This window comes from Corvus hawaiiensis, chromosome 4, assembly GCF_020740725.1.
Source record: "Corvus hawaiiensis isolate bCorHaw1 chromosome 4, bCorHaw1.pri.cur, whole genome shotgun sequence".
Lineage (NCBI taxonomy): Eukaryota > Metazoa > Chordata > Aves > Passeriformes > Corvidae > Corvus > Corvus hawaiiensis.
Genome location: NC_063216.1, coordinates 40,944,636 through 40,959,306, shown reverse-complemented (window position 1 = coordinate 40,959,306; position 14,671 = coordinate 40,944,636). Strand labels below are relative to the sequence as shown.

General features: G+C 39.7%; 1 long non-coding RNA gene across 2 annotated transcripts in view; it reads right to left on the bottom strand.

The window, feature by feature from the left end:
• Window positions 1-4,455: 4,455 nt before the first annotated feature.
• The window catches only part of LOC125325353, a 39,811-nt gene continuing 29,595 nt past the window's right edge, over window positions 4,456-14,671 (bottom strand). For both annotated transcript variants that reach the window (XR_007203295.1, XR_007203296.1), the window contains one exon: window positions 4,456-5,760. This is a non-coding gene — a long non-coding RNA (uncharacterized LOC125325353). The remainder of the gene's footprint in view (window positions 5,761-14,671) is intronic.

The window sequence follows — 14,671 nt, the reverse complement described above, 5'->3', positions numbered from 1 at the left end:
TATCAGCGTAAGTACTGAGCTCATTACCAGTAAATCACCAAGTAGCATGAAGTATTCCAATGTAATCATAACTATCCTCACTTGAAGAAGGCTTGGAATGATGTGAATCATAACTGCACTTCATAACAAAGATAATATTGTGTAAATGTTCCTATTCAGAAGCAATGAGTCATGCTACAATGACCATCATTTAATCATTCTGACTAAACAGAGATTAACACTTACAACTGAATGTGTTACATTTTGAAATATCTTGGAGAGAGAAATATGGCAAAGTATAAAAACTTCTAAAAGCTACCACTGACTATTAATTCATGTGACCTAAGAGCTACTAGTTTTACTTGCAAAAGCTGTGGTCATTGAAGTGTGAAAGGCACTTATTATTTCAAAAATGTCTTGAAAATATTTTTCAGTATCAGGAATAATCAGCTTCACCCTTTAACACACTGTCTATGTTCCTTTCACAGGAGATTAATGCAATGATAAATGCCTGGTATAGTTGAGAATAAGAACAGCATGGATGATCACAAAAGCAGAATTTTGCTTTTTCACTTAATGTAACTTAGTATTCAAAAGAATACTAAGTAAGTTTGCCAGTAACACTAAATTGGGAGGAGCTGTCAACTCCCTTGAGAGCAGAGAGGCCTGCAGACAGACCTCAACAAATCAGAGAGATGGGCAATCACCAATCATATGAAGTTCCACAAGGGAAAGTGACAGATTCTGCACCTGGGATGGGAAAACTCTGGATGTACGGACAGACTGGGGAATGAGAGGCTGGAAAGCAGTGCCAGGTAAAGGGACCTGGGAGTCCTGGTCGATGGCAAGTTGAACATGAGTCAGCAGTGCCCTGGCAGCAAGGAGGGCCAACCCTGTCCTGGGGTGCATCAGGCACAGCATCGCCAGCCGGGCAAGGGAGGGGATTGTCCTGCTCTGCTCTGCACTGGGGCGGCCTCACCTTGAGTGCTGGGGGCAGTTTTGGGTCCCACAATATAAAAAAGACATTAAGCTCTTAGAAAGCATCAAAAGAGAGCCAAGAGGATGGTGAAGGGTCTGGAGGGGAAGCCGTATGAGGAGTGGCTGAGGACACTTGAATTGTTCAGCAGGAGATTGAGGGGAGACCTCACTGCACTTTACAACATCCTCACAAGGGAAGTGGAATGGCAGGTACCGATCTCTTCACTCTCGTGACCAGTGACAGGACTCGATGAAACAGCCAGAAGTTGTTTCAGGAGAGATTTAGGTTGGGTATAAGGAAAAGGTTTTCACCAAGAGGGTGGCTGAGCACTTGCGACAGTGCAAAGAGGTCACAGCACCCAGCTTGACAGAGTTCAAGAAGCATTTGGATAACGCTTTTTAGGCACATGGTCTGATTCCTGTGGTGTCCTGTGCAGGGCCAGAATTTGGACTTGACGATCTTTGTGGGTGCCTTCCAACTCAGCATATTCTATGATTCTATGACTTTTCTATATTTTAACTGTTGATAAAAACCTATTATGGAGTGGCAGCTTGCTATCAAATGGCCCTTTAAAAGACTGGTTTATAATCCTATATCTAAGGACCTCGGATTCCTCTTGGTCTGGTACAGATTTAATATCTTCCCCTCACAAACTCACTTAAAAATAATAATTTTTTTCTTTAAAAAAATCAAGTTTAAAAGTAAAAATCTTAAGCTTTTTTTTTTTCCATACTGTCAAACATTGAACATGAGACAGCAACGTGCCCTCGCTGTAATGGCAACTTGTGGTATCTTGGGCTGAATTAGAAATGTTACCAGTGGGTCAAGGGAGATTATCCTTTCCCTCTAATCAGCACTGGGAATCTGCACTTGGGGTTTTGTGCTCAGTGCTGGGCTCCCCAATACAATGAGACTTGGACACAGGGCAAAGAGTCAAGTGTGTCACCACTAGGAAGACTAATAGACTGAAACTGGAGCATCTTTCATACCAGGAAAGGCTGAGATATTATGTACCATTCAGGCTGGAGGAGAGAAAACTCATAAGGATTTTCTCAATGTGTGTAAATACCTGAAGGGAAGGTATACAAAAGAAGGAGCCAGGCTCTTTTCAGTGGTGGCAAGGGACAGGACCGGAGTCAATGAGAACAAACTGAAACACAGTAGTTTCCTTGTGAACATCAGAAACACTTTTTATTGTGAGGGTGACCAAGTACTGGCACAGGTTGTCCAGAGATGTTGTGGAGTCTCCATCCCTGGAGGTATACAAAAACTATCTGGAGATGTTCTTGGGCAAAGAGCTGTCAGTGTTCCTGCTTGAGCAAGGGTGCTGGACCAGATGGCCTCCAAAGGTCCTTTCAAACCTCAATCATTCTGTAGTTCCGTGATCTCTTCTAACTGATTATCCCAGTATTGATGATGATCAGAATTGATAGTGTTTGAGTAAAACAAGAAGCACTGAACTCCATTCTAAATTTATATTGGATCACTACTAAGCTACATAAACTTTGGAGAGTACCTTTGTTCTGACTTTTTTCTAGGCTCTGCTGTTCCTGTACATCTGACACAACTTCTACACAAAATGCTTTCAAACTTCTGGCTTAGTCCATGTATTCCCCCTTTGACTTCGGTGAATCTTCTGCAGAGTCAAATCTAATTTGCTGTCCTCCTCCAAGTTCTTTTACTGATATCATATCCATCTGGTGGTGCTGTGCTGATACCATCACGTCTCCTGCTGAACACTATTCTCTTGTTTCTTTGTAGCATCCCATCTGCATCCATCCTTTGAGGCAGGGAACATCTGTTTTTTACACACTGATTAACCTAGAATGGAGACTCCAGGGGTCTCAGGTAATAAAAATAGGTGACGATAGCAATATAATGTGAGGCTCCAGCCTAGCATATTGATTTCACTTACATATGAATATCAAGTTTTGGAATAAAATCTGGTGCTTCAAAATCAGTTTTTAAACTCTTAAATATTTCCCTGGAACCATTATTTCATTTTTGCTTTTCTAGCTCATCCAAAATTGAAATTTTGAATAATTTCCTGTTCAGCTAGTGCTGTAAGTTATACCTACTGGATGGAATTAAAGGATACTTTCTATAGGGAAGTGAGGCACATAAATATTTTCATAGATCGTGAGAGGAAAGTTTTGTAAACATATGAATAATATGCCAATTGGAGTACAGGAAGCCTGAAAGCTTTTTTTTTCTTTTTCCATCAGAAAAAATAAGAACAAAGACTTTGTTTCTACACAAAGATGCCATCAAAACCATTCTATGCAATTGTGCAGCCCTTCTATCCTAGAGCAAAATACAGTGGAATGAAGTCAATAAAGGAATCAAGTTTAAAACATCAAGAAAATAATAAGGGTTTTTAAGAGCAAAAGGGGTCACGTGCTTTTGGAGAAACGTAATTCTAAATGTCAAGGACACAACACATTTTTAATCATTATTTTTCTCACTGATTTTATTGGGCCTTTCTTACTCTGGATGTAACAACTTTAGATCGCTAGTGAAAGCAAATGGAAGAATTAGGACAATGGTAAAGGTGAACTCGGGAAAAAAAATGAAACTGACCACAGCTGGATAAATCCTCTTCTTTAGTGTTAATTCAGAAAAACAGTAGGTATTATCTTTTTAAAGACAGTGTAAGCACTGCATGGTGCATTCCCTTTCTAGAAAGAGGACTAGATCATTGTCATAGCAGGACTGTAATAGGGTTGTAGGAAACTTGGTTTCCTTACTTCAGTCAGTGAGACAATCTATTCAAACTTCACATTTGTACAATCTCCTGCTATAGGAGAAAAATGAAGAGTGTTAATAATGTGGAAGAACAAGATAGCTAACACTACTGCCGGTTGCTATTTTTGCACTGTACCAGAAAGCAGGTACTGTTTTTGTCCTCTCATAAAATCCCTTCTGCTAGGGGTCATAGCCAGGCCCTGAATCCAGCACACTCTCATGCACTGTACCAGCACATCTGGCTGTGCCACCACCTACTCCCACCCATCCATAGATCCTGTTCGAATATCTCTGGGTTTTCAGCAGGTGAATATGCCTTGGGACAGATAGGCTTCCCTGTGCCCAGAAAAGCCAGGGTGTCCCTCTGAAAACAGCAAGCTGGAAACCAGCCCCTTTCACTGGGATGGGTTTAGGCAGCTCAGCTAGATGGAATGAGTGTGCTGGGTCTCTGTGAGAGGTTTATGCAGCCAGTTGTATATCCAGCAGTGGAAGATCTGCCTTGGTTTAGTGGCTGCTAACAGTGGAGGGCTTCTGCTTTGAAAGTGGTTTCTGTGTCAATGGTGTGTGGTGGGTTTACTCCAGCCGAGTGCCAGGTGCCCACCGAAGCTGCTCTATCCCTTTCCTCCTCAGAGAAGAGAGGAGGAGAGAAATATAGTGAAAGAAGAGAGAAAATATAATGAAAGGCTCCTGGACAGAGAAAAGGACAGGGAGAGATCTTTCACCATTACCGTCATGGGCAAAACAGCTTGGGGAAATTACCAATCAAATCAGAATAGAAATAAAAACTAAATCTTAAACCATCCACCCCTCCCTTCTTCCCAGGTTTAACTTCAGTCCAGATTTTGTCTATCGCCTTCTCTCCAGTGGAGCAGGGGAATGAGGAATTGGGGCTGTGGTCAATCCATCACACATTGTCTCTGCCGTTCTTTTCTTTTCAGGGGGAGGACTCCTCACTCTGCCTCTGCTCCAGTGTGGGGGTCCCTCCAACAGGACACAGTCCTCCACAAACTTTTCAAATATAAGTCCTTCCCAGGGGTTGTAGCTCTTCTGCTCCAGTGTCGGTCCCTCCACAGGATGCAGTCCTTCAGGAACACACTGCTCCAGAGTGGGTACTCCGTGAGGTCCCAGGTCCTGCCAGCAAACCTGCTCAGTGTGAGCTCCTCTCTCCGTGGGGCCACAGGTCCTGCCAGGACCCTGCTCCAGCCTGGGCTTCCCACAGGATCACAGCCCCTTTCAGGCCTCCACCTGCTCCAGTGTGGGGTCCTCCACAGGCTGCAGCTGGATCTCTGTTCCCCCATGGACCTCCACAGACTGGAGGGTCACATCCTGCCTCACCACGGGCTGCACCACGGGCTGCAGGGGAAGCTCTGCTCTGGTGCCTGGAGCGCTTCCTGCCCTTCCTTCTGCACTGACCTTGGTGTCTCCAGAGCTGTTTCTCCTGCATAGTCTCACTCCTCTCTCTGGCTGCTGTTGGCCAGAAGATCCCTCCCTTTCTTAAATCTGTTATCCCAGAGGCACTACCACCATTGCTGATGAGCTCGGCCTTGGCCAGCAGCAAGGCCATCCTGGAGCTGGCTGGAAATGGCTTTGTTGCCCATGGAGGAATCTTTTGGCAGGTTCTCACAGAAGCCACTCCTCTAGCTCCCTCAATACCAAACTCTTGTCATGCAACAGCTCCTGCAGCAAACACAGGGGCCAGTGCTGGATGCCTGCCTGCCTCGTCTGGGTCCTGCAGGCACCGTGGGGCAGTGCCTGCCACAGCTGAGGAGGCCTGCATGTCTCCCACTCCTCCTGGCAGACTGAGTCCTGGCTGAGACCAACAGAGGCAGCAGCCTAGGAGGAGACTGGAACACCATCAGTAACTCTGATAGCAAGGTTAGACAGTGGTGACTGGCACTCAGAGCAAATGAAAAATAGACACAAACCAGCCCAGTCAAACTAGCAGGTGTTTAACTCCATGTTCCCTGTGCTCTCTGAAGTGGTGGCTGTGGCTCCAACATTAGCTGGTCACCTCTAAAGTGTTTGTCTGTGTGTACAAGATCGGAACACGACATGTCCTATAGGAAACAAAAATTGAGAGTTATAAGTCATCAAGACAGGTGTCATTTTCTGAGAGTAATATAGTGATCTAGTTTATTTACAGCCAGTCATAACAGCAAAAGAGCAGAACATAAATCTTGAAAAGGGTGTCAAAGGTGGAAAGACAACTGTGGAAGAACATACATGCAAGAAGAAAGGAGAGAATTGGAGACTGTAATTATTTTTGCCTTATTTATCCCTACATATTTTAGATATATCATTAATTAAAATGATATAAGTGTGATGGCATGTCTTTTGTTCTGCAAATGGGTTATGAGGAAATGGAAAGTCTGAATCTTCTTGGTGTAGATAAGCTGTAGCAAAATTTACAGGAAAAAAAATCAGTCTGGAGAAAAGAGTCAGTAAGGATCACATAGTTCAGTAGAACAAATTCAAACTCCTTTTAAGTGTTTCCATCACTGCTTTTTTTCTGTATCTCTGCTGGCTATCATCTAGGTTGTACACAGTCTGAATTCATAGAAACGAAAGCCCCCTTTAAAAGTCAATCAGACTTTTCAGCATATGAGTTACACATCAAAAATAGACTGAATAAAATAGAATGTCCATGAATACATCCTATCATCCCTTCATCTAATCACAGAAGTAATGACTCATTTTTATGACACAGAAGATATTGATACATCAATAAACTATTACTTCTGGTTCTTAATTTTTATTCTTAATCCAATTAATTAAAAATTTTTTTAGAAGTTATACATTCTATTCATGGTTACCATGGAGAGTGAAAGTACATAGTGTAACATTAGTTCTGACTCTATTAATATGACATTATCAGTTTGGTTATGTTTCAGCTATTTCACCAATAATAACTATAAAAATCAAGAGAACCACGATGTTTATATGACTGTCATAAGCTGTTAACCACTAAATTATATGGCAGCCATGTGATTTCTTGGCATTTATTAGGAGATTCTGTTCACTATCATAAAGAATTTGTAACCCAAAAATGCAAAAAACCTATATTCAGAACACTCTCATCCACTGTTAAGAATGTTTTTGTACAACATCTTTGCTCTGCAAAGAGACTGTATTGCTGCAAAAGAACTGTTTTGCACAGACAAGTGGATCCAAACTTTTCAGCCTTCACAGTGCTCAAAAGCTGCTATTACTGGAAAGGAGACAATCCCTCCCATTTGTATGACATCATGGTAGTTTGTCAAGTTGCATCAGGTGACTTTGAATTTCCCCTGTCCTATGAAGACCAAACAGCTGCTGATGGACTCTTGTAAATCTGACCTACAGCTGTAGATGAATTCTTAACATTTAGATATCAAATAGAATAGCTATAGGCAAAGAATTTTTTGGTTTTGTCTTGAAAAATGTGCCTTTGCATTCCATCAGGTTAATGCAAAATTTGCTGAAGTGATTTTCATTGCTTTTGCAAATCCATTCTTAAGAGGAGTCTCCCTTTAAAGTTTTTGAAAGTTTTGAAATAAGGAAATTAAATCCTTGTAAAAAGAAAATGGAAAAGTTTATCAAGTATCTGTCCAATTTTGAATACTAGACTTTTTTATCAATAGTCATGAAGAAGTTACAAGCATCTAAGAGAGCCACTGATAGTTATTGATATTTATATACAGATCTATGGGAAATGTAATAATGCTGAATACACTCTGAACGGATCCTTTTCAATCTGCAACTTAATGCACATTCCAGAACTTCCTACTCCAAGGAGCAATTCATCCATAATGAAAACAGAATATACTTCATAAGGTAAAGTTGCAGTTTTGGTGCATCTGTGGCTTTCTTCCTCCCCGCTTTAGACAGGAATATGCTACAGAAAGCAGCTAGGTAGGGCCAATGTGATTTCACACAGAAAAATATTTCACATGGATGTCAAGATAGCAGGTGCTATTACCAGCACTCACAAAGTGAGGTCAGAGGACTCACAGGATATATTTCCAATCTGTTTTGAATGCATATTTTTTTAGGTTTTTTTCTGTTTATCTTTTTAATGTAATATTATATATATATATATTTAATATTTTAAAATTTAAAAGAGGAGTTTGGGTCAAGTAATATTTCTTTTTATCCTCCTCTTATGAGAAAAAGAAGTGGCTAAAGTAACATTATTTCTACATCTTTGGTTTTACTTTCAACATAACACCATTTGAAAATTTTTAACATCATATTCTTATACTGACTTGAATACAGACACATGTTATGACCTTCACAGCTTTTAGATGACAAAATCCCTTTACATTTTCTGCTTCTGATAGAATTAAACCTCATCCTCCTAAGCAGCAGGAATGAAAGTGTTCAGAGTAAAGAGTGGAATATTGCTAAACTAGTACCCATGAAAATTGATTCTATAATGCACTGCAAAATTGCACGATCTTCTAAGTTATTGTGGGTGACCTTAATATTTTATACAGACAGACAGGATAGAAAGTCATGTGATGAGTGGAAAGTTTCAGTAAAATGTGACAAGGAAATTGTTTTGATTTAAATATGAATGTTCACAAGAAGAGAGGAGATGTGTTACATCAGTCAGCATTTTATTTCTCGATAGATTTTGGAGTGATATCTTCTTTTTTGAAGAAGCACCAAACGCACCAAAAAATGGCTTAAATGGCTTAAAAGTAATTTGCAAGGAGAAATACTGCACACAACTTCACCGGTGTGGTGGATAAAATATGTGTCTTGAAGTCAATTGAGATGAGCGAGCATCCATAGATATCCTGGTAAGTTGAGTGGATATTAGATGAAGTTCAGAAAGCAGACAGTGTTCATAAAAACTCAAATAACAGCCTGAATAACTTCCAGCTGTGGAAAAAATTAAAAAAAAAAAATTTAAAGTGGGAAAAAGCCCACATGGTTAATTAATTTTCACATACAAAAGTAAAAGTTTGTGGGCCCTTTAAAACTCTTATTGAAATCCTTTTTTCCATTCCAGTATTCACATATTGGTAGAAGGAGCACAGTCTGATTTTCTCCTGTCAGGTTAAAAAAACAAAACAAAACACTAAATCCCAGGAAGAGAAGAAAAAATCTCCAAAACTCTGAAAGTAAAGCAGGTAAAATGTAGTTGTTCTTTCTTGATCCAGACTGACCTTGCAGTACTGGCAGTTTCAATGTTTTTCTGCAGTGTTTTGTGAGCAACTGTCACATGACATAAGTGATAGAAAGTATTTGTGAAAGGTACTGCATAAATGATTTTACACATGATTTTCTGCTACTTCATGAGTTAAAAAATCAAATATCCATAACTTGCTGCAATCCTAAGGTGAAATATGCATAAGAAGAACCCCAATTGTCTCAGTTCTTGACCAACCTTAAAAATAAAAGGTACTGTTTGCACTTACATATAAACAAGGACAAGCCACCTAGCAACGCACAAAGCTGCTTTGGTGTTTCTTAACTTTGGGATTTTGACTCAAATATTGCTAGGGCTTTAACTGCTGCCTATGAGATGTTTTTAATTTAAAATAAAAATCCCAATCCTACATAGTTCGTTTTAGTTTATGGATTGACTGTTGCCCTTGAGCCTTAATCAGTTTATGTTACCAATCTCTTTGCTGTAGTGCTTGGAGGAGTTAAAATTGGAGACTAGCTAAATACATTGGTTTACACCACTTTATTTATGTTTCTTTATGTTTCATATGCTTCTATAGAGCTTCACAGCATTCATCCATTTCCCATCTGCTTATCTGAAAAGCAGAAGGTTCAAAAATACCAATACATACCAGACATACAAACCATTATTACAGGCTTTGTCTGGCAGTCTTAAAAATGGTAACGTTCAGGTGCATACAAATCATCTGTTGCTTTTACAGAGAAGTAAACTCTTGCTAAACAAGATTTTTAAAGCTCTTTTTCAGAACCAGGGCTTCAAGAAGTTATCAGGACATTGGGAATTACCAGTTCTCCATCTGATACAACTCAGAAAATGACTTTCTACACACACGCACACAGAGACACAGGGAAATTAAAATAGCTACTTAAAACATAAGTTTTATTAGTTGAAAGGAAACATCCTAAATTACTTCAAATGTGTGACACTTAGTAGCAATTCAGTAAAATAAAAAAAGAGAGAGAATTGGTGGAGTGCACATACAATTCCATCATTAACCTTCATACTCTAACGCACCAAAGAAATATCAAAGTCAAAACAACAACAAAACCCCTGTATTACTCTTGAGCCAGGGGAACTTTGCCAAGTTTAAGAAAAGATTATTGAAAAACATCTCACAACTTACATGATGTGCAGACGAAAAAAATTTATGAGAACTATCTCATGACTAATGCTAACTCGCATCTGATAGTACTTGCAGTTGACAGAAGGAAGACATACTAAAACAAATCAAAATATGTTTATGCTTATATTAATTATGGGCTGCTTCCTCTCCCTTTTTCTCTTGAAGCCAGCAGTAACTCAGAAAACTGATCTCAAATAGGGCTATTTCTTCCCCCACCCCCCAATGACACTGACTTGACACTGGAAAAAAAATTAGTCTGATTCCTTACCTTACTGAGATGCTGGCTGTGAGATTCATTCATTCTTCAATCATGGGATTATATGAAAAGCTGCTATCTATAAATTGACTAGGTGTTTGAAAGCACCTGAATCTTCTCAATCTATCCAGCTTCCTTGGGAGACCAGTAACTTCACCCTTAGGCAAGAAAAAAATGTAATATTTTTTCCTCTCTCTGTTTTTAAATTTACAAAAGGCCTAAGAATACTTCAAAAATGGGCCTTCTTCGGGGTTGATGCTTCTGCTTTCCCCTTCACTGTGGTCTGAGGCATTCTGTCCCACCTTCTCTAACTGAAACTAAGCGTCACATATTGACTGAATTAAAGGCTCTGTACAGATACAGGGGAAAATCTAATGAGATTCAGAATGTTTGTTAGGAGTATTATTTCTACAACTGTAGTTTCACCTAGGCTGAAAAAAAATCATATTTGGGAGTGTATTGAAAGCAAAGCAAAGCAAAACAAAAACCAGCTTATTGCTCTTCTACCCTTCTACCCACAAACACAAGGAAAGTTGGACAAGGAAAAATCAGCACAGGGAATAGAAATAAGACCACTTTATATAGGTAGACTGACAGGTCTGTCACTCTATTCCCCCTCTTTGCATCTTGTTATCAAATCAGACACCCTTGGAAAGAATTTTAGATTGCCTCGTGTTCCAGGAAGTTTCCAAATATTTCAACTTCAGGTTTATTTGAGAAGAATGTGCTGGAATGAGACCCACTCTCTCCCTGTTCTTTAGCCAAGCAGACTCTGTTATTCCACCTTCACAAATGAAAAAGTTCAGAAGGCTCAGGGTGTTTAGTGGTTTCATTTTACATTACAACACCATCCTGAAATCCGGCACAGGTTTGAGCACACATCTCTGGAACGATATACTAAGAGCAGTGTCACTCTTCCAATATTAAAAAACAAACAAACAAAAAACCCACAAGATCAGTTTAGAAAGCAGAACACCTCTGATTTATGAAAATAATATACATGCCTAAGCAGTATCTCTGACTTATTTTGTTCAAAAACTTTATGGAGAGCTCTCAGATTGAAAGAAAAGCAAAGTCTGAATTTAGCATGGGTGTATTTAGCTTAGCTTTATCTCCAGACTGGCAGCTAGCTGCCTATCAAAAGGTTTTAAGTAAAGTTCTTGATTGTAGGTCAGTCCTCAGTGGATAAATCACAGAAGCAGGCACAGATAAGGTGCATGATTGGCTGTTCTCCTGCTGAGGAGAGACTGCATTAAGTTAGACTAATGAATACTGAATCATTTTCTCATCCTCAGGGTGGACACCCCTTGTCAGGGCTGAGTCACTGTGCAAGCAGTATGCTGAAGTGATTTAAAATGCAGCAGCCTCTAGTGCTGGTGACAGATGGATATAAACTTGGGCATGATACATACTCATTTCTAGGCCTTCACAAGGCATGAGTACAAATATACAAGAAAACAAAAGATAAACTGTGATAAAAGTCTCCCATTTGTGCATACTTGAGGAAAGTATAAAGTGGACACCTTTTCATAGACATTAAAAATGACCAAAGAGGACTCTCTTCTAGGGTAGTCGGAGGTAGATAATTTATTCCGAGGTTACTTTTCTGCTTTTCTTTCCTTTCCGGAAGACTACAGAACCTCCTGCAATAACCAGTGCGTTACCTCTGCATAATGAAACTGCATCTTTTACATTTTCTGCGGAAAACCTCTTCTGATGTGCTCACCACTTTACCTAGTCATTTGAAGGTATTAGAGAATCAAAACTGCAGATATGAAAAGCTAGAGGTACATTTTTATTTTGTCACTTGCATTTTAAATAGAAATATGTGATCTTGTTTGAGAGAGAGAGGAGATAAAAGGCACTTCAGCACTAACTTCAGCACTACCTAAACACTCTGAAGGAAAGGATTGATTAAATGAATATTATTAGAATCTGGGTGAGGAATTACACAATAGTTTCCAACTTGGCTGAGAGATAACGTCTTGTGGGCTTGACTTTGCCTTGGGTTATGATTTCTGTTTGTACAATCCGGATGCTTGGCATGGGCAGCTGCTCAAAAGCCTTGCAAGTAGGGAATTGTGGTGAGCTCCCAGGGGCCTTGCAAGTAGGGAATTGTGGTGAGCTCCCAGGGGCCTCAGTGACCAGCTTGGGACCAGCCCAGGAAACATGGTAGCTCCTACTGCTTGCCAGGGGGACTTTCATGAAGGTCAAACTGTTTGCTTTCAAAAGTTGCCTTTAGTCGAGCCTTTGAAAAGAACTTTTCACAACCCTGTGATTTATTTCTCTGTGGTGAACCCTCGTTAGCCAAGAAGCGCAAATAATGCTGCCTTGGCACAGAGCACCAATAGAACATATCCTGTAAGGAATGCTGTTCATGAAAGAAAAAAGGGTAATGAAACTTCATAATATACATGCATGAATTCTTCTAGCTACTCTGTCAAACCGTAGCCTATGGAAACCTAAATTGAAAAGCTGCTCAGGAAAGGCAAAGGGTGGCTATGAATAGTCACCAGCAGAACAGCTTTATGAAAACAATAGCTCTAATACTTGCATGCTCTTCTATGGCATTTAAAGCATTGCTGTTCATTGTAGAAAATGGGACTTTTATGCTAACCTTCTGTTTTACCACTGGGGAAGCTAATGCTTGCATTGCAAGGGGAAAGCTGATTGGTTGTTTTTCATTATGGTATGTGTCACAAATGAGAATGTCAGGAAGGTCTGAAATTTCATCTCATCCAAATCGATTAGTGTTAATGTTCTTCTCATTATGATTTCATCAGGATTAATTAATGGAATCTGTGAATGATATGCTGCACATATTTGATATGCAAAACCAAACCAACTGTACAATTTATATTTCCTTACAGCTGGTGCTTTCCATATTCAGTTAGGAGTATAGAATACATGTCCACAGTGTAGACTAATGCAGCTCGCCTTCCTGAACCATGAAGTGCCCTGCATGTCAGTGAAGCCTGTGCTAGCAGCTGACCCTGCTGGAGTCACAGCTTCTGCCCTGCACAGCCAGCCCAGAAAGCAATGGACTCATTTCCTTACCAGCTCAGGAGGTTCAATGCATGTTCAGATTACACTGGTATAAATACATCTTGGCTATTGCGTTTAAAAATAGTTCAGGATAAACTTCTGGAATGTCCAATATTTGTTTTCAGACTCGTCCAGTGGTCACTCAGAGCGCTCTATAAATTGCCTGACTGGCATGATTCATCAGTAAGTATACACAGTAGACACAGGAGTGGGCTGCTTATAATTCTCAGGAAAGTGCTCATCATCAGCAGAGAGAAATTGCTGTTGATGGCAATGGTAGTGTCCAATTAACCCCTCTCTACATAAATATGAATTTTTAGAAAAGCCATTTTTAAGTGTCTTTTTTGTTGTAATTGTTGTTGTTATTTTGGGGTTTTTTGTTGGCAGATCACAAGATAAAAATTTTATGTCCTTTTTATCTTTTTTAAAACATGACAAACCATCTTTGTAGGCAACAAGGTCTTCATGTATTGCTATATTTTGAGGCACAGAAGCAAAATAGGGCAAATCTGTTTTCTGATTTCACTGGTCTTGGCACTGTCTCCTGGATATTTACATCTTAATTTCTTCCACTCAGATGTGGTATTTGATTTAAGTGTTTGTGAAAACTACCAATCTGACAGTCCTGCAGACCGAAGCCTTCCATTTATTCATCCATTAACTACAAAGTTCAAGTTTCCCTTTCAAATTAAAGTGCTTCTATCCATGCTGGCCAGACCACCTCGAGGGAGGAATCATTTAGATTCCAACCACACTCGCACCCCATCCTCACTCTTGGGAATGCCAGCAAGAAGCCGTTTTCTGCCAGCTGTTGCATATTTCTAATGGACACACTTGTCTATAGGGCATAACGTGATCAGGTAACTTCTAGAAGATAAAAATACCAGGTTACTCCCAGTCTGGGCTGGACTTGAACTGATACTCCAGGAGGAAATTATTCTCTCCGATTACCAGTCCAGATACACTTTGGATTTTTTGGGGGGGGTCTAAGAAGTATCTTAATGAAAGTATATGTATTTTTAAAATATATTCACTAAAAATTCAGTGGACTATCCAAATTTCAGTCTGTATTAGCTGCATTGAGCTGTGGCTTATACTTAATAGGTAGGGAAAACAGAGCATAGTATAAATGCAACATGTTATACCTGGTAGACATTTACTGAAACAGTGTCAGGTTTTGAAACAGCTTGTATTAACTCTGCACCCGTACAGTGCAGAAAGAATCCAGAAAGAAGTTGAAGTTTGCTCAGCTAAATCCTTTTTCAGGCAGCTAAAAATGAGTTTTTCACTGAAAAGCTTATTTTCCCCATTTTTTCATATTTCTGAAAAGGACATAAAAGAAAATAGATTGATTCTAAAGTAACAGAA